Consider the following 20,131-nt stretch of genomic DNA (forward strand, 5'->3'; position numbering starts at 1 on the left):
AAGAAATCCCCAGGCAAGATTACATTTTAAAAAATCACAGGTAAAATCCGGACATCCATTTATATCAATGGGAATTTTACCACTGACTTCAAGAGTCCTGCAGTTCACCCCAGGTGTTGAGCTACTCCAAGAATCCACATTCACTTCCAAGAATAGAGCTCTAAAATGACTCTGCAGATAGTCACAACTATGATCTGATTCAGGTTGGAAAAAATGTTACAGACAAACTTCAATGCTTATTGCAAACATAGTGGAATTTCACCAGAAACTAAATTATTAAGTATTCTGATTGAGGTGTGTGTATGAGGGATGGGGAACAAAACATGAAATTTCAGCATTGTAAAAAATTTATTGTGGTAAAATTGTATTTGTGTGACTAGGCTGGCTCTGCCTGTGGCACCGCCTGAATCAGGCCATCGACACAAAAGGCACGCCTGCCTCAGTTTCCTCTCAGAGCTGCCATGAAAAGAGCACAGCTTACCTCTCCCTCCAATACAAAGCCCACCTCTGGGCATAATTTATGCACACACACATACAATAGTCTGTAGAATCCTAATGGTCCTCCCAATTCCCACAGTAACACATTAAAGATACCATGGTTTTTCCCCTCTCCAGAGACATCAATTCCTGGTCTCCCACCCGTGACTTCACCAGCACTCAGTTCTCTGTTCTTTTTTGCTCTTATTCCAGGGCCCCACTCTCCAGCCCAGCCATCTGAAAGTGACCAGTCTCAGGATGCTTCTAAGCAAACACAGTCCAACAACTCAGCCCCGTTCAGTCTCCCACCACTAGACCTCTGGCTCAGGAAGATGAGCAATCTTGCCCCTCCGCTGGTCTCCAAAGAACTGAGGCTGCAGAACTTTCTGTTCTCTACAGCTTCCCTGTCTCTTCCAGGCAGCTCTCCCCTGCCCCTTTTCCTTGCTGACTCTCCAGGTCTCTAACTCACCCAGACTCGTCCCCTCTAGGACCCAGGTGCCCTGTGTATCATGATCAGTGGAACCCATGATCCCTGAAGAGACTGTTATTAACAGGACACCAGCGGAACAGGGAACACAGGGAGTTAGGCTGGAAGCTACTCAACCACATGGACAGAGCCCTGCACAGAGTGTAATAAAGCTCCAATTGTTCAACTTAACCTGCATTCAGCACCACTTTCTGAATGAAACACAGTGGCAGTATCTGAGCTGTCAGTTTTCTACAGTGCAGCAGCTGGTGCCCTGAGACATGGAACTTTGTCTGAAGCCCCCCCGCAGCTCTGGATTTTGCTGATGCAAACCTAGCCCAGCGATGGACCTGGTGGAAGGAGCAGCTCAAGCTGTACACAGACCTGTCCATAGACGACGACGACGACAACAACAGGGAAGTAAAATTATTATTTTACCTTTTTGGGGAACAAGGCAGAGAGATCTGCAGCATGCTGAAGCTCACCACTGCCTCAAGCTTCACAGCAGTCCTAGCAGCCCTGGGAAACCATTGTTCTCAGAAACAAAATGAAACTGTGGAGTGACAAGTTTTTCCACTAGAGACCAGTACAAAGGGAAGGGGGGATAGACCCTTTGTTATTGCCTTATGCACACTGGTTGCTACCTGCAATTTTGGGGACTTGATGGACTCCCTGATTCGGGACAGGATAGTCTGCAGCATTTGGAATCACCACTTGAGGGAGCGGCTGCTCTGGGAAGGCAATTTCACATTAGTCAATTGCTTAGACATGGGGTGTGCAGCAGAAGCCCTAAGAGAAAGGTGAAAGCCCTAGGAGGCACAGCACCACCAGAAGAACAAGCAATGTGACAATAGCAAAGGAGAGCAGGTGGCCAGGGTTCCATACCCACAGCAAGATGCATTTACTCTGCGAGACCTCATGAGCTGGTAAAGGAGAAGTGCCCTGCTCTAGGATTCAAGGAATGTGGCCCTTGAAACATTCTAACAGTGTGGACAAGAGCAGAGGAAGGTCCCAGAAAGGTTCAGCTAGATTTGTACAAGAGGGGGATGGCACATCACACAGCGCTGATGACATCATGACTCTCTCCCCTTGAGACCAAGAGCAAATCAGATTCAGGCTGTCGGGACAGGAAAGCAACAAGGGACGGTGCACGCATGGAGGCTGATAATGTTAATAGAGAAATGCCCTGCGCGATTTCAGCTGCAAAAGTGGGCCTCCTGCAATGTGATTCCTCGGGATGAATTGGACTAGAACACATCCATTACAAACAGCAGTCGTAATCTAATCCCACACGATGACAGCATAATGCAACCCACAGGAAAATGTGACAGACAAAAACAACACATGGTAACAACTGAAATTTGTGGTGGTGGATGGTAAGTGCCACACACCGCTCTTGTGGAACACAGCCATACCAGCCATGTATCTGATCAAGCGATAGAACTTTATAGTTGCAGTGCAAGAAGCTAAAGGGAGAATCCCATGGACAATGGAGACAATTTTAAAAGCATATGGGGATGTTTTCAAAGATGATTGCTGCTTCGAAGGAAAGCGGAGACTGGAGGTAGACCTCACAGTGGAAACTGTGTGCCTAGAATGAAGAAAAATTCCAATGGTCCTGAATAATTCATTATGCAAGGAGCTTGAAAATCTGCAGAGCTGGACAGGCCAGTACACCTAGGGTAAACAGCATGGTGGTGGTAAAGAAGTCATCAGGGAAATTACATCTGTAGAGACCATAAGACTCTGAAAAGATACCATTATTCACTGCCCTCAACTGATGACACCTTGCCAGAACTTTCCCCAGCCACAATCTTTACACTCCAATGTGAGGAATGGATTTTGGCACATAAGCTTAGACAAAAGGGTCCACCAGAATAACAACCTTTGCAACACCATGTGGTCACTACAGATGACTGTGCCTAGCAATGGGCATAAAACTTAGCCCAGCACCAGAAATGTTACAGAGAAGAGACCCAAGGGCTGGAAGGACTGCCTGGGATGAAAATCATTGCAGATGATGTCCTCACTGTAGGTGAAAGGAGCAACAATACAGAAGCTGAACAAGATTAAGACAGAAAATTACAAGCTTTTCTACAGCAATGAAAAGACAAGAACATGAAACTGAACCCAGAAAAAATGCAGCTCAGACAGTGTGAGGTGATGTACACTGGGGCTGAGGGACTGAAAGCAGATCCCAGCAGGATGAAGGCAATCAGAGACATGCCAGCTTCAGTGGATACAAAAAGTTCTGTCCACAATTGGCTGCAGTAGCGAAACACGTACATCAGCTCAGAAGACAGAGTGTTGAATGGGGCTGGGCTGGTCACCAACAGCAATCATTTGACACACTGAAAAAAAATGAGAACAGATGCTGTGATGGGACACACCACCCTCCCACTGACAGCAAGCCTAACGAGAGTCCCTGCACTCAGACATTAATAATTAGGAGCAGCACCAGGGACTGGAGTTAATTAGACCCAGAGAGGATCCCACAAGTGAGCTCAACTCCCATGGGGATCAGTGATCTAGCCCAAGCGCACTGTTCCCTCTAAGCTGTGCGCACACACAGATCCAAAACCCCGCGCACACGGCAAAACACCGTACACACAAAAATTTGCACAGAAGAAATTTTTTGCGCACACGGCCTGTCAAAAATGAGAGGGAACATTGCCCAAGAGTGGAGGCTCTCATAGGGGACCCAGGGCATCAAACTGGAAGAGACTATGGCCAAGCCCAGGCTAAGGGTCAGCCAACTATTGGTGGGGAATGCCTGTAATGAAGCCCTATGGCCGAGACAAGGCCCGGAGACAAAAACAGGTTCTGCACTACTCCATTGAGAGGGAGGTTCTGCCAAGATGGACCCCGAGCACTGGCATAAGTGGATGGCAGAGTGGCAACAGCAGCAGGCCAACCAGCAACAGCAATTCTAGCAGCAAACGTTGCAGCAGTGAACGGCCCAGCAGCAGCCCCATGCAGTGCAGCAACAGCAGCAGTAGCTGAAGGAGATTGTGTCCCAGCAGCAAGAACTCCAGAGAGACTTCCTGCAACAGTTAAGACCACCAGCACCTGCCCAGGTGTGCCCTGCAGGGCCCAATACACCGGGGAGCCCTGACACCCGTGCCAGTGAAGTTAACTAAGATGAGCCCAGACAACAATCCAGAGGCATTCCTCACTGCCTTTGAGAGGGAGGCACTGACCTCTCAATGGCCTCTGGAGCACTGGGCATTAGTTTTGGCTCCATACTTGATGGGACAGACACAGCTGGCCTACTGTAACTTGATTCAGAGCAGGCTCAAGACTATAGCTGGGTGAAGGCTGCTGTTTTAGATTATCAGGGTATATATGCAAGGAGACACATTGGCAGTGCTTTACAGCAAGGCCATACCCCAAGGGGGCATGCCCCAGCGGTAGTGCATTAAAAGAGTATTGTTGGCAGTAGCTTCGCCTGGAGGAACACTCGAAGGCCCAAATTGCACAGTTGGTCCTAATGGAGCAGTTTGTATCTATACTTCCAATAAGGGGCCAGGCATGGGTGCTCTGTGAATGCCGGATGCGGTGCAGCTAATGGAAAATTTTCTCACAGCTGATGCGTCGCTACAGATGGAACATGCACAGCCTCCACCCACTTGCCAACCAGGGCCACTGATGGTGCTGGACTCCTGCCAGCAGATGCTGCATCCTGGGCATGACAGAAAACATGTAAAAACCCCACCCCAGTGACCTGAGCACAGAGAGGGGAAGGCTTCGGTAAGACATAGGTCGGAGCTATCTCCCAGATAACCACCTAGGGACACTAACAACCAGGCCGGAGCCCTTGAGCTCAGACACAGGTCAACCTCCTAGTTTAAACCTGCTTCCTGCCAGGAAGGAGCCCCTGGGGGTAAGCTCACCAACCAACTTCACCTGTGGCCAACAGGGGCACAGGAGGAAAGAGTTCCCATGGATGGAATGCCAATACGCAGAGGGTTGGACAACACTAGAGAGGGCCCATAGGAGGACTCCTCTTTCCCAAGTTGGAGGTCCCAAAATGAACCCAAGGGAAGGAGATATTGGTGCATGTAGAGTCGGGGTGCAGCCAAACCGTGATGCAAGCAGCCTTAGTGGGCAAGACGACCACCCCGGGGGGATGATTTGCTTGCAGCATGGAGATATAAAGCCATCAAATCATTTGCACCAATTGGATCTTCAGGTCTGGTGAAAGGGCCTCACTCAGTGGTATGGATTCAGATTCTGGGCAAGCAGCTACCTTGGGCCTAGTTCAGGGTTCTTCGGCCAAAGGTCAATCAGGAGAACTTGATGCTGCAGCCCCCAGGGGGCTTGATGCCAGCTCTCCATCAGTGACCTGTAGCTGGACCAGAGGAGCAACGACAGGGACTGGAAATAATTAGACCTGGAAAGGACTCCAGGGAGTGAGTTCCACTCCCGCAGGGAACAGTAAACTTGACCAGGAGTAGGGTGCTCCTGTAGGGGACCCAGAGGAAAGAAACAGGAAGAGACTATGGCTGAGCCCAGGCTGAGGGTCAGCCAACTACAGATGCCCCTATCCTGAAGCCAGAAGAGCCACTGACACTCCAGCATGAGGCATCGGAGAAAGGAGTTGGGGTAGCTCTTTTGCAGGAGCAGCTGGTCACTTATGAGGGCAGAGACCTGTCAGACTGAACAGGGGTATGCCCAAATTGAAAAAGAGCTTTGGACTATGGTTTCTGGAGTGGAGTGATTCCATCAGTTCATCTACGGCCACCCAGTAATAGTGCAATTTAGACTACAAACCTCTAGAGATAATCATGGCAAAGCCTCTTCTTAGTGCTCCAAAGAGATTGTAATGCATGTTGATACACCTCCAGCTTTACCGGACACAGATCAGATATTGTCCAGGACGATTACTCGTATTAGCTGACAGTGGAGTTGGGGTTAAAATATTATGTCACAGTGCCACTAGATCTGTGGATAAAAAGGAAGGTAAGCATCACTAGACCCATTTCATATATTAGGAAATGGAGGCACAGAAGTGATTCACTTAAGGTCATGCAGCAGAGCACCGCAGAGCCAAGAATAGGATTCTGGCTTCCTTTCTCCCAATCCAGTGCCCCGCCTATTAGGCAACATTGCCCTATCATTACATCTGTTTGAAATACCAAAAAAATCTTCTAACCTAAAACAGATTGCTCAGTTTAAATGGAATAGAAATTAAATAGCGTGATGATTTTTAGCTAGCATTATCAGGTAAAATCTAAAATTACTACTCCTATATACATATATGCCCTGGAGTACAGCTTGATTTTTGGAATCAAATTGTGCTGGAAAAGACTAAAGCTGGTAACTAATTTTATAATCAGTTGCTTTGAAATATATAATGCGTCAAAAGTGGCACCAAAAAAATTCTAGGGAGGCCCAAATGTTTGGTTTTCCCCTTAACCCTAAACTTTTCTCTGATAGTATCCAAGATTACTCAAGATACAACAATTTGATTTTAAATTCCCATTTAAAACAGATAATGACCAAAATCTGACATGGATATGGTCCTCAGGTCCTGTGTTCCTAACAATAATATTTCACCTGTTTAGATTTTGACAGCATTTGAGTCATCACAGTTCTGGATCAACAGATTGCAGATTAGGAATTGGCTGTAGTCTTTTCCAGCACAATCTGTAATGGTTATTTCTCTTGGGTTTTTTTTAAAAAGCAGAATAATTATACATTCCAAAGTTAAGGTTCCCATAGCAATGTTAACTCGGCCACATTGCACATATGTAGTATTTTCAATAACTGTTAATTTATGCTTTACTATGTCTCTTAAATGTGGCCGAGTTATCGTTGCTTTGGGAACCTTAACTTTTGATTGTCTTGGCTTCTTTGCATAGTTAAATTCTTGATTATAAACATTTTATTAGCATAGAGGATTTTTTAATTTTTTTTTAATTTCCTTGTTATTTTTCTGGAAATAGAATGAGAGGGAGGAAAAGAGACAAAGGACCAAATCAGAAGCTATGACTGTGTATGCAAATAAAAGCTCTTAACCTGTACCTTTTTCTTTCAACCAATTTCCTTATAATATATATTGTAATCACTACACCATCTAAGAAATGTGCCAATTCTTTCAGGAACTGCAACATGAAGTACCAGTACAAACACTCCTGTTTTCATACTCACTTTTTCATAGTGTGAACCACACCTTAATAGTAAGATTAGACCACTTCCCTAGTATTTGTGATCACCTGTGGCAACTACAGTAATTGCTGGTTACACTGAAAAGTAAAAGTACTGAATGCATCAGCTGTCTCTTTAATGAAATTTAACAAGCTGAGTCAGCTCTGTGGCCTAAATTTTCAAAAGTGACTAGTGATTTTGGGTTTTGCCTCTACTTAAAGGTGTCTTGGGTTGGCACCCAAAAAAGGGGCCTTATTTTCAGGGAGAATTACTCAGCATACCTGAAAAATCAGGCCCCTACATAAAGATGCCTGATGATGGTCAACCAAAAGCACCAGTCACTATATAAAAACTGTATGTCACATGATTGGCCATGTGATCAGCCAGCTCTCTGCATACCACAGTTTCGGAACCTTTACTATGAATTGACAGAGAGACAGGTATGAGGGAAAGGGAGAGAAAAATATGCCACACAAAACATTCTGAGTATTTCTGAATGCTTTTGGTGCACGTTAGGGTTGCCAGGTGCCCAGTTTTTGACCGGAAAGTCAGGTCAAAAAGGGGACCTGGCAATGTCCCGTCAGATGTACGCCAAATGTCCAGTTACCACGGGGTGGGGAGAGGTGGCAAGTCATTAACCCATGCTAGCACCTACTCAGCTATGGCTGCCTCTTACCTGCAGGCAGGCTGCAGCAGCTCCCATCACAGCCCCGGAGCAGAGGGAGCTCAGCGGAGCGCGGGGGGGGGGGGGGGGGGCGTGTGGAGGAGAGAAGGGAGGTGGAGATGATTCAGCGAGTGATGGGGGAGAGGAGGGAGCGATGGGGGTGAGGCCTTGGGGGGGGGAGAAGAGGAGGAGCAGGGCCTTGGGGGAAGAAGTGGGGAAGGGGGCGGGGCTTCAGCAGTGTTACCAGCAATTAGAAAGGTGGCCACCCTACTGTGTGTGCATTTTCAGAATGAAAGTACTATATACTGCAGCTAACTGCAGTGGTGCCCCAAGGACTGATTAATGCAAATATTACAGGTACAGAATCCCCCAAACCTGTTTGTGACATCCTCTAGTGACCTGGCCAAAGAGGACTTATGAGATCTATAAGCACTACTACTAGTAGAATTAATGCGGAGTCTCCTTTAATTCAGATGGTAGGGGCCTGTGCTTTTGGAGGTGAAGATCTTTTGTTGAATCTCATTAATGACATTGAAGTCTAAATGGCCATGCTGTGCAGCTGACAACCTTTTCATAGAATCATAGAATATCAGGGTTGGAAGGGACCCCTGAAGGTCATCTAGTCCAACCCCCTGCTCAAAGCAGGACCAATTCCCAGTTAAATCATCCCAGCCAGGGCTTTGTCAAGCCTGACCTTAAAAACCTCTAAGGAAGGAGATTCTACCACCTCCCTAGGTAACGCATTCCAGTGTTTCACCACCCTCTTAGTGAAAAAGATTTTCCTAATATCCAATCTAAACCTCCCCCACTGCAACTTGAGACCATTACTCCTCGTTCTGTCATCTGCTACCATTGAGAACAGTCTAGAGCCATCCTCTTTGGAACCCCCTTTCAGGTAGTTGAAAGCAGCTATCAAATCCCCCCTCATTCTTCTCTTCTGCAGGCTAAACAATCCCAGCTCCCTCAGCCTCTCCTCATAAGTCATGTGTTCTAGACCCCTAATCATTTTTGTTGCCCTTCGCTGGACTCTCTCCAATTTATCCACATCCTTCTTGTAGTGTGGGGCCCAAAACTGGGCACAGTACTCCAGATGAGGCCTCACCAATGTCGAATAGAGGGGAACGATCACGTCCCTCGATCTGCTCGCTATGCCCCTACTTATACATCCCAAAATGCCATTGGCCTTCTTGGCAACAAGGGCACACTGCTGACTCATATCCAGCTTCTCGTCCACTGTCACCCCAAGGTCCTTTTCCGCAGAACTGCTGCCTAGCCATTCGGTCCCTAGTCTGTAGCGGTGCATTGGATTCTTCCATCCTAAGTGCAGGACCCTGCACTTATCCTTATTGAACCTCATCAGATTCCTTTTGGCCCAATCCTCCAATTTGTCTAGGTCCTTCTGTATCCTATCCCTCCCCTCCAGCGTATCTACCACTCCTCCCAGTTTAGTATCATCCACAAATTTGCTGAGAGTGCAATCCACACCATCCTCCAGATCATTTATGAAGATATTGAACAAAACCGGCCCCAGGACCAACCCTTGGGGCACTCCACTTGATACCGGCTGCCAACTAGACATGGAGCCATTGATCACTACCCGTTGAGCCCGACAATCTAGCCAGCTTTCTACCCACCTTATAGTGCATTCATCCAGCCCATACTTCCTTAACTTGCTGACAAGAATACTGTGGGACACCGTGTCAAAAGCTTTGCTAAAGTCAAGAAACAATATATCCACTGCTTTCCCTTCATCCACAGAACCAGTAATCTCATCATAGAAGGCAATTAGATTAGTCAGGCATGACCTTCCCTTGGTGAATCCATGCTGGCTGTTCCTGATCACTTTCCTCTCATGCAAATACTTCAGGATTGATTCTTTGAGGACCTGCTCCATGATTTTTCCAGGGACTGAGGTGAGGCTGACTGGCCTGTAGTTCCCTGGATCCTTCTTCTTCCCTTTTTTAAAGATTGGCTCTACATTAGCCTTTTTCCAGTCATCCGGGACTTCCCCCGTTTGCCACAAGTTTTCGAAGATAACGGCCAATGGCTCTGCAATCACAGCCGCCAATTCCTTCAGCACTCTCGGATGCAACTCGTCCGGCCCCATGGACTTGTGCACGTCCAACTTTTCTAAATAGTCCCTAACCACCTCTATCTCCACAGAGGGCTGGCCATCTCTTCCCCATTTTGTGATGCCCAGCGCAGCAGTCTGGGAGCTGACCTTGTTAGTGAAAACAGAGGCAAAAAAAGCATTGAGTACATTAGCTTTTTCCACATCCTCTGTCACTAGGTTGCCTCCCTCATTCAGTAAGGGGCCCACACTTTCCTTGGCTTTCTTCTTGTTGCCAACATACCTAAAGAAACCCTTCTTGTTACTCTTGACATCTCTTGCTAGCTGCAGCTCCAGGTGCGATTTGGCCCTCCTGATATCATTCCTACATGCCCGAGCAATATTTTTATACTTTATTATACTTTATTTTTATACTATATTTTTCCAGTTGTAAGGAATTGACACACACTAACTCCTCACTTAACATCCTCTCACTTAACGTTGTTTCGATCTTACATCCCTGCTCAATTACAGAACATGCTCCATTTAAAGTTGTGCAATGCTTTACTATAACATCATTTGGCTGCTTGCTTTGTCCACAGCTGGCAGCCCTCCTATCAGCTCCCCTAAAACTCCCCCACACAGCACCTCCCACCCACCAGCAGACCCCGTGGATCAGTGCCTTCCCCCTCCTCACCCACCTTCTGCCTGCGGCAATCAGCTTGCTTGCAGCATTCAGGAGGCAGGAGGCAGGACTCAGCGCGCAGGCTCCTCCTCCCTCCCCTGCCTCCTGAACACCGCAAACCAGCCGATTGCCGTAGGCAGGAGGAGCCTGTGTGCTGTGTCCTTGCTCCTCCCACTCCTCCCCTCCCTCCTGTTCCTGAATGCCGCAAGCCAGCTGATTGCTGCAGGAGGACACAGCGTGCTGAGTAAAGGCGGAGGAGGAGGGGGGAAAAGAAGAGGCAGGTTAAGGAGGGGGGCTTAGGGGAAGGGGTGAAGTGAGCAGGACGAGGGTTGAGCCCCTGCCTCTGGTGCTTGCAGAGTAGGGGGAGCTGCCGCTACTGCTGCACAACATGCTTCTCCTAGCCTACAGCACCTTCAGCCTCCTTGCCTGCCTCATTGTCTCCAGTGCCAGTGGGCAGTTCCTGTGTGGGGTAAGGCGGGGGCACCTCCCATCTATAGTACTGTACTGTACGGCCAAAAAAAAAAATTTCCCTGGAACCTAACCCCCCCCCCCACCATTTACATTCATTCCTATGGGGAAACTGGATTCACTTAACATCGTTTCACTTAAAATCATATTTTTCAGGCATATAACTACAACGTTAAGTGAGGAGTTACTGCACTCCAAACAGGGCCAGATTAGGCAACCACCTGTCCCAAATTAGGCGGCACAGTCCCAAAATGCAGAGTTAAAGCCCCAGTCCTGGGCTGAATGACTCTGGGACAGCATTTGTCCCAGATTCCCTATGGCACCGCTCCACAACTGCCCCAGGCTCAGAGGCAGTGCCAGCCTCTTCCTGGTGGGGGAGGGGGCTGAAGGGGGTGGGGCCTCGGGGGAAGATGAGGAACAGGGCTCCTGCATGTGTCCTGCTTTTGCCTTTTGAAAAGGTGGGCACTCTAGGCTAGTTCTACTTAAAACACACATAAGAAGCTGTGGGCCCTTCAACCCCCTCCACCCACACACAGTATCTCTTGCCTATAAACCGTCTTGCTGTAATAAGAATTACTGGTATCTACAGGCACAGGCAAAGGTTGATTTGTTAGTACAGTTGATTCAAAAGTATTTGATGTAAGTAGTGAGCACAAGTAAGTTAGCACAAAGCTGTTCAGGATTCACTAACCCTGTGAGAAATCTTGAAGTTAAAAGCATAACAAGAACCCGTGGCTGGAAGTTAAAGTCAAATTCAAATGAGAAATAAGGCACACATTTTTAAGAGTGAGAGTGCTTAACTGCTGACACAAATTAAGAAGAGAAGTGGCACATTCTCCATCTCTTGTCTTCAAAGCAAGACTGGGTGTCTTTCAGGAAGATAAGCTATTGCCGAACACAAGTTATGGGGCTCAGTACAGGAGTTACTAGGTAAAATTCTATGGCTTGTGTTATGCAGGAGTTCAGACCAGATGATCATAATGGTCTTTTCTGGTCTTCAAATGTATGCATGTGGAAAGAGACACAGAAGTTTCAGGATGTCTACGTTTGAAGGAAACTTGACATATTTCCAGACTTAGTTTAGTTCACTGGTGACGACATACAGTCACTGTCACCTAGGAAATGAAATATGTTGCCATAGGAACCTCAAGACTGCATTATTACACAGCTTCAAAATATTGACAGTTGGAAGAAGGCCTCTTCTGATAGTAATATTTATTAAGAAAAAACTTTGGGTAACAAATAACAGATCAGGTTTTATGTGGAATGGCTCAGGAGAAAGAAGTGCATCTTAACATAAAATACCTCTGTGGTATTAACCCTTTGGGGAAAAATGCATAGACAGTTTTAAAATAAAAGAAGCCACTGCCTCCTATAATAATTGTAGATCCTGTGAAGGTAATTTTATTGAAATGTAGGACGCTCTACTAGACTTGAATTTCAGGAGTTGCCCGATTCACATGCTGGATCCCCTTACATAGTTTGACACATCTCCTGCTATAAACCATAGGCCTGTTTTGTTAGTGTATGGAAATTGAAACCCCCAGTTTGATATTATATGCACAGAGCTACATTTACTATATGTTGTCTTTGGAATTTCTTCACTATTTCTTTATACGGCAACGTTCTTGGAACTACCATGAAACAGCATAAAGGCTGAATCCAGCCTTCAATAGTTTTGCAGACATAAAACTTTATAGCAGCTGCATAATCAGCAATTTCTCATGAGCAGTGGTCAGTTGTAATATGCACATCATAAAGTTGGTTAGTTTTGGCAACAATCTGGAAATGCTCTCAGACAAATAATCTGCATCGGGGGGATAAAAAATGATGTTTTTTTTAAAAAAATGGATTTCTTTTAAATCGGATTTTTATTTAAATTAAATATAGGTTTAATTTTTTAAAAACTATTTAAAATTAAATTTTAAAATTGGCAACCTATGTTAAGGCCTAAACTTATTGTAATCTATGAAAATCATTTAATTACATAAAATAATATTAAACACTACATGTTTGTTGGCAAGTTTGAAAGGCAGTCAAACCACTGAACTGGTGACGTCACAAGCTAAGCACCTGGAACCAGAATTTGTTGATGTGCTAAACCGGGTTTTGACAGCAGTAGACTTTTTCTGCAAGTGCAAAGAGAATGTCTTCATTTCAAATGATTCAACTAGTTTAGTTCAATCACTAGTTCAGTCAAAATTAAGAAACCTATCGGGAGCTGAAAAAGCAGGAATTATAGTTTTCCTCTTCCAATATACAAACAGAAATCAGAAGTGAGATGGTGAGATCTACCAGTTCTAAAATCTTGAAGGCCACAGTGACCAATAACAAATCGGTTCAATTCTTTAAAAAGAGATATACTTCTGTAAGCACGTGGCTTGCCAGTTGGCATGCCCCATGCTGGCTGAGTATGTAGGGTGGCCGGTTTTCGACTAGGAAGTCAGACACCCAAAATCTGGTTACTGCAGGCAGGGGAGGCCCAAGTCATCAATCATGCCAATCCCTACTCAGCCAGGGCCACCACCTACCAACATCGGGTGGCTGCAGCTCCCAGCCCTAGCTCTGCAAGTGAGTCCCTCCCAACCCATGGAAGGAGCGGGGAGAGGGGTAAAGCAGTGAGCGACAAAGGAAAAGAGAAGAAAATGGTGACAGGGCTTCAGGGAAGGGGCATCATTCCTAAGGAAGTTTTATTTAATAAAACAGTTTAAAATGCTGTATTTTGTGCATTTGAATTTCCACCCAAATACAGCTTGACACAAGACAATTAAAAAATGAATCAAATATTAAACGAGAAATCCATCATTCACCATTGTCTAACAGAATCAAAAAATGTAAAAATTAAGAATCTGAATAAATGTGAACTAATCTACATAATTGCTTAAATAAATGTGTATAGATATAGTGTAGCCTCCTGGCTAGCAAAAATAAGCACCAAATTTAGTGTAAAGGCTCTACTTATTTGCAAATCAACATATTTTAATGGCTACCAACTAATGAGAATCAACCTTTCTTTAGGAAAATAAGTAAGGAATACAAATGCAAAACATGATTAAAATTGATTGTTTAAATAAAGGTTTCCTGCTTGCTGATTTAAATCATGATTAAAATCGGTTATTTAAATCATTTGATTTAAATCAATCCACTCTGCCAGCAGCATTAAAATAATTATTCAGAAAGGAACTTTTCCAACCTGCCATCTCCCAAAACTAAAACTAAACTAAAAGCAACTCTTCCCACCCTTTCATTGTGCTAGGAGCATATCCTCAGCCCTCTCCAAAATTCTTATCAAACAGATTTCTTTAGCAATGTATGTCACCAAATCCATGGTGTTTTGGATCAAGCAGGGCAGCTAGTTCCAGAGTCCTGGAGCCATATGGAAGAGTAGTAATATTATGAAAGCACTATGAAATGAAAGTGTAAAATCCTCCAATCCAATAAGTATGGCAAGTCTCCACTGTGATATTCCACTCTCCTTATATGCTTGGAATTGTACTGACATCAGTGGAATTTCCACGTTTGTATGGAAAGCAGAATATCAGCATTGAAACAACCCTCCTGGTTCCAAGGAATCCCCATCTGGGTTACTCAATGTGATCCGGATTTCTTGACAGTTATAAGGCAGCACCACTAGCACAGGTTTTTGTGAGTCATAAGATTATATAGAGATTGTAACCTGAAGGTATCAGAGTGGGTATGGTTTAAAAGGTTTTCTAAAAAAACCCTACAAAATGGATATTATTACTAACCCTATCGGTATTCCCTATAAGTTCAAACCAGTCATAGCTTCTCCTGTTGGTTAAAATAAAAAAGGTAAAAGAAAAACATTGAGCCCAATGTATATAGTGTATGATGCTTCCTCCCAATAAAGAGCTTCTGTACTATATGGTCAAAAGAGGAATAAATGCCTCTTCAGCTGACAAGAGCACAGTTCCATACGTTCTCGCCCCATCCCCGAGGCAAATTATATTTTTTTGTTTGGTTTGGGGCAAGTGGGGGCAGAATCTGCAGAAAATTGAGGGCAGGGTCATAATGAAATATTTTTGTAAGATTAAAAATATTTTCATCTTTCCTTTTTCAGATAAACATGCATTGTAATTTCAAGACATTTGCCACAGTCTCTCAATGAACTGTGTGACATGCCTGGGTAAGCAGCCTTTTATTATTATGGTCACCACTTTTACAAGACTTATTTTTGTAAATAAATTTTGTACAACGTATACCTTGTGAGTTATCATTTGAAATATCATAATCTGCTGAATATTATTGTCCTGGTAAAACATGTGTATCAGTATTGTATGTAAAGTTACAAGATTCTACTGTATAACATTGTTATAGCATGCCCCAAGGTTAAGAAAAGGAGGCCCAAACCAGTTTTTCAGAGACAAAGACTCACTGGCACCACAACCAGGCGTTAAAGAGCTAACACTGGCTTAAGAAGCCATTCTCCAGCAATGGAAAGGCGTAAACAAGGAATTTACATTTCATCCCAGGGACAGTTCAACCCTCACGTCCACAAGAGACTACTTGTCACCTGCACCCCAGCTGGGGGTAACCCTCAAAGAGGGGAGAGTGGTAGAAATATGAGAGACAGTGGTCTCCACTTCACCTCTCTCTTCCTTGATGTCATGAGCAGAGATGTACAGTAAAAGAGCTGAAGCAAGTGGAAGGAGTCCCACGCTGAAAGGAGACCCAGCCTGTGAAATTTACTGCAGCATATGGGGAGACAAAACTTTTTGCTTTTAAGTTCACTTAGCTTCTTAAGTTAAGTATTAGCTTGAGTTTTACCCTTTTATTTTCTTTTGTAACCAATCCAGACTTTTATGCTTCATCACTTGTAATCACTTCAAATCTACCTTTCTGTAGTTAATAAACTTATCTTATTGTTTTATCTTAACTAGTGTGTTAGAATCATAGAATCATAGAATATCAGGGTTGGAAGGGACCTCAGGAGGTCATCTAGTCCAATCCCCTGCTCAAAGCAGGACCGATCCCCGACTAAATCATCCCAGCCAGGGCTTTGTCAAGCCTGACCTTAAACTTCCAGGGAAGGAGATTCTACCACCTCCCTAGGTAACGCATTCCAGTGTTTCACCACCCTCCTAGTGAAAAAGTTTTTCCTAATATCCAACCTAAATCTCCCCCACTGCAACTTGAGACCATTAGTCCTTGTTCTGTCATCTGCTACCACTGAGAACAGTCTAGAGCCATCCTCTTTGGAACCCCCTTTCAGGTACTTGAAAGCAACTATCAAATCCCCCCTCATTCTTCTCTTCTGAAGACTAAACATCCCCAGTTCCCTCAGCCTCTCCTCTTAAGTCATGTGTTCCAGTCCCCTAATAATTTGTGTTGCCCTCCGCCGGATGCTTTCCAATTTTTCCACATCCTCCTTGTAGTGTGGGGCCCAAAACTGGACACAGAACTCCAGATGAGGCCTCACCAATGTCGAATAGAGGGGAATGATCACATCCCTCGATCTGCTGGTAATGCCCCTACTTATACATCCCAAAATGCCATTGGCCTTCTTGGCAATAAGGGCACACTGTTGACTCATATCCAACTTCTCGTCCACTGTAACCCCTAGGTCCTTTTCTGCAGAACTGCAACCGAGCCATTCGGTCCCTAGTCTGTAGTGGTGCATTGGATTCTTCTGTCCTAAGTGCAGGACTCTGCACTTGTCCTTGTTGAACCTCAACAGATTCCTTTTGGCCCAATCCTCCAATTTGTCTAGGGCCCTCTGTATCCTATATCTACCACTCCTCCCAGTTCAGTGTCATCTGCAAACTTGCTAAGGGTGCAATCCACACCATCCTCCAGATCATTTATGAAGATATTGAACAAAACCGGCCCCAGGACCGACCCTTGGGGCACTCCACTTGATACCGGCTGCCAACTAGACATGGAGCCATTGATCACTACCCGTTGAGCCCGACAATCTAGCCAGCTTTCTACCCACCTTATAGTGCATTCATCCAGCCCATACTTCCTTAACTTGCTGACAAGAATACTGTGGGACACCGTGTCAAAAGCTTTGCTAAAGTCAAGAAACAATACATCCACTGCTTTCCCTTCATCCACAGAACCAGTAATCTCATCATAGAAGGCAATTAGATTAGTCAGGCATGACCTTCCCTTGGTGAATCCATGCTGGCTGTTCCTGATCACTTTCCTCTCATGCAAGTGCTTCAGGATTGATTCCTTGAGGACCTGCTCCATGATTTTTCCAGGGACTGAGGTGAGGCTGACTGGCCTGTAGTTCCCAGGATCCTCCTCCTTCCCTTTTTTAAAGATGGGCACTACATTAGCCTTTTTCCAGTCATCTGGGACCTCCCCCAATCGCCATGAGTTTTCAAAGATAATGGCCAATGGCTCTGCAATCACATCCGCCAACTCCTTTAGCACTCTCGGATGCAACACATCCAGCCCCATGGACTTGTGCTCATCCAGCTTTTCTAAAGAGTCCCGAACCACTTCTTTCTCCACAGAGGGCTGGTCACCTCCTCCCCATGCTGTGCTGCCCAGTGCAGTAGTCTGGGAGCTGACCTTGTTCGTGAAGACAGAGGCAAGAAAAGCATTGAGTACATTAGCTTTTTCCACATCCTCTGTCACGAGGTTGCCTCCCTCATTCAGTAAGGTGCCCACACTTTCCTTGACTTTCTTCTTGTTGCTAACATACCTGAAGTAAACCCTTCTTGTTACTCTTAACATCTCTTGCTAGCTGCAACTCCAGGTGTGATTTGGCCTTCCTGATTTCATTCCTGCAAGCCCGAGCAATATTTTTATACTCATCCCTGGTCATTTGTCCAATCTTACACTTCTTGTAAGCTTCTTTTTTGTATTTAAGAGCAGCAAGGATTTCGCTGTTAAGCCAAGCTGGCCACCTGCCATATTTACTATTCTTTCTACACATCGGGATGGTTTGTCCCTGTAACCTCAATAAGGATTCTTTAAAATACAACCAGCTCTCCTGGACTCCTTTCCCCCTCATGTTATTCTCCCAGGGGATCTCCATCAGTTCCCTGAGGGAGTCAAAGTCTGCTTTTCTGAAGTCCAAGGTCTGTATTCTGCTGCTCTCCTTTCTTCCTTGTGTTAGGATCCTGAACTCGACCATTTCATGGTCACTGCCTCCCAGGTTCCCATCCACTTTTGCTTCCCCTACTAATTCTTCCCGGTTTGTGAGCAGCAGGTCAAGAAGAGCTCCACCCCTAGTTGGTTCCTCCAGCACTTGCACCAGGAAATTGTCCCCTACATTTTCCAAAAACTTCCTGGATTGCCTGTGCACCGCTGTATTGCTCTCCCAGCAGATATCAGGGTGATTGAAGTCTCCCATGAGAACCAGGGCCTGCGATCCAGTAACTTCTGCGAGTTGCCGGAAGAAAGCCTCGTCCACCTCATCCCCCTGGTCTGGAAGAAAGCCTCGTCCACCTCATCCCCCTGGTCTGGTGGTCTATAGTAGACTCCCACCACAACATCACCCTTGTTGGTCACACTTCTGAACTTAATCCAGAGACTCAGGTTTTTCTGCAGTTTCATAGGGTTAAAATGTGTGGGAAACTCCACTTGGGATAACAAGGCTAGTACATATATCATTTTCCTTTGATGAAATGATAGGCTGTGAGCTTGCGTTGTTCAGTAATGTGCTAGACATTACAAGATGCATGTTTCTTGGGAGACAAGATTGTGACAGAATTTGTGGGTGTTACCCTGTATGTAATTCATGAGTGACTGGTTAGAGTGCTCATGTATTTAGCTGGGAGTGAATTTGCATGCTGAAGGCTGTGTGAACAGGCCAGAAGTGGATGTTCTGGCAGGAAAGCGGTGTAAAAGGCACCCCAGGCTAGATATTTAAGGGGACCCAGCTGTTCAATGGTCCAGATTGTACCCTGGGCAATGTCACACTTTCTCATCTCTCTAGTTGCCCCTCACAAACAATCTTGTTGGCATAATTCAATCTGTTTCACTCTGGCCATCATATGAAAGCCACCCTTTTCATTACAGGCAACATCCTCCTCCTTTCTGCTGAATGCTCCATTTCCTCATCATGTCTTGACATCAGTACAGCCTTTTATACTGCAGAGCATTCCATTTTCTTTGACAGCCTCCATAGCTATATATGCACCCCTACTTCCCGACAGATGGTTCTGCTCCCCCATGCTCTTTCCCCACCTAGATGGAGGCTCTTCCTGTTTGGTATGAAGTCCCAAAATTGAATTTTCATGCCTCTGTTCCTTTTCCTCTACTTTCTCCTCAGTGGTTATCTTAGCCCTACCTTTAAAACTAGTTAACCACTTTCATACCGATACCACACAACAACTTCAATGCCTTTTCTATCATTTACCTTCTGGTGATGTAACACACAAAAGGGACAGAGCACTGTTAACGAGTCAGAGTATATATGCAAAAAAGAGTGCATCCTGGCTGGGTGTGGATGAGTTCGCTACGTTCACTTCTGATAAGCAATCAGATACCATCTGCAAATCTCTACTTCCCAAATAGCTCATTCGAGATGAAATAGTCTCTCCTATAGTATATTAGCTTTAAAAGGGGGGGGGGGGGAAGCTGCTTTTGCAATGTGGCTAAAATGGAAATATTCCCAGACATTTTTGTCAAGAATGCAACAACATATATTTTGATGTATAAGTGTTCAGAGTACAGTAGAACCTGGAAATGTCTCCATGGCATGTCCAAGGTAACCAGGATATACACATTCCAGGAACCTTTTTCTTGGACTTCTCCTCTAAGTATTCTCAAAAACACCTACCACGGTAGTTCCTAGGCATTGTATAATATATGGGACACAGCAAAGAAGCCATTGAGGACTATCCAGAGTGCAGTCAAGTTTTACACCTTGCGCTTGGTTTAATTACAAGTTTCTGCCATTCAGACAGACACCTAACTTCCTACTTTTCACATTGTTTGGGGAAGAGGTGGGACCAACATCAGGTCCTGACGATAGCAAATGAGGGACTTAGATTTCTTTGAGAAGGTGATACAGAGCTTAGGGTGAGATGTAATAATCAGCAGACACAATGACCTTCTCATCCTCAAGTTTATACCTGGCTATAATATGTTCCAAAATTCAGTCTGGAAATGGAAGCAATACCAGAAGGATCAGCGAATCTGAGCAACCAAAGAAGGTAGCAGCGGTAGAGAGAAGCACTGGGGCCTCTT

At 45.1% G+C, this 20,131-nt stretch overlaps 1 protein-coding gene across 1 annotated transcript in view; it reads right to left on the reverse strand.

The window, feature by feature from the left end:
• PDE10A (phosphodiesterase 10A) overlaps positions 1-20,131 on the reverse strand; it is a 574,288-nt gene that overhangs the window by 511,257 nt on the left and 42,900 nt on the right. The gene's annotated exons all lie outside the window — the stretch shown is intronic.

Source organism: Lepidochelys kempii, chromosome 3 (assembly GCF_965140285.1).
Source record: "Lepidochelys kempii isolate rLepKem1 chromosome 3, rLepKem1.hap1, whole genome shotgun sequence".
In the NCBI taxonomy this organism is placed as follows: Eukaryota; Metazoa; Chordata; order Testudines; family Cheloniidae; genus Lepidochelys; species Lepidochelys kempii.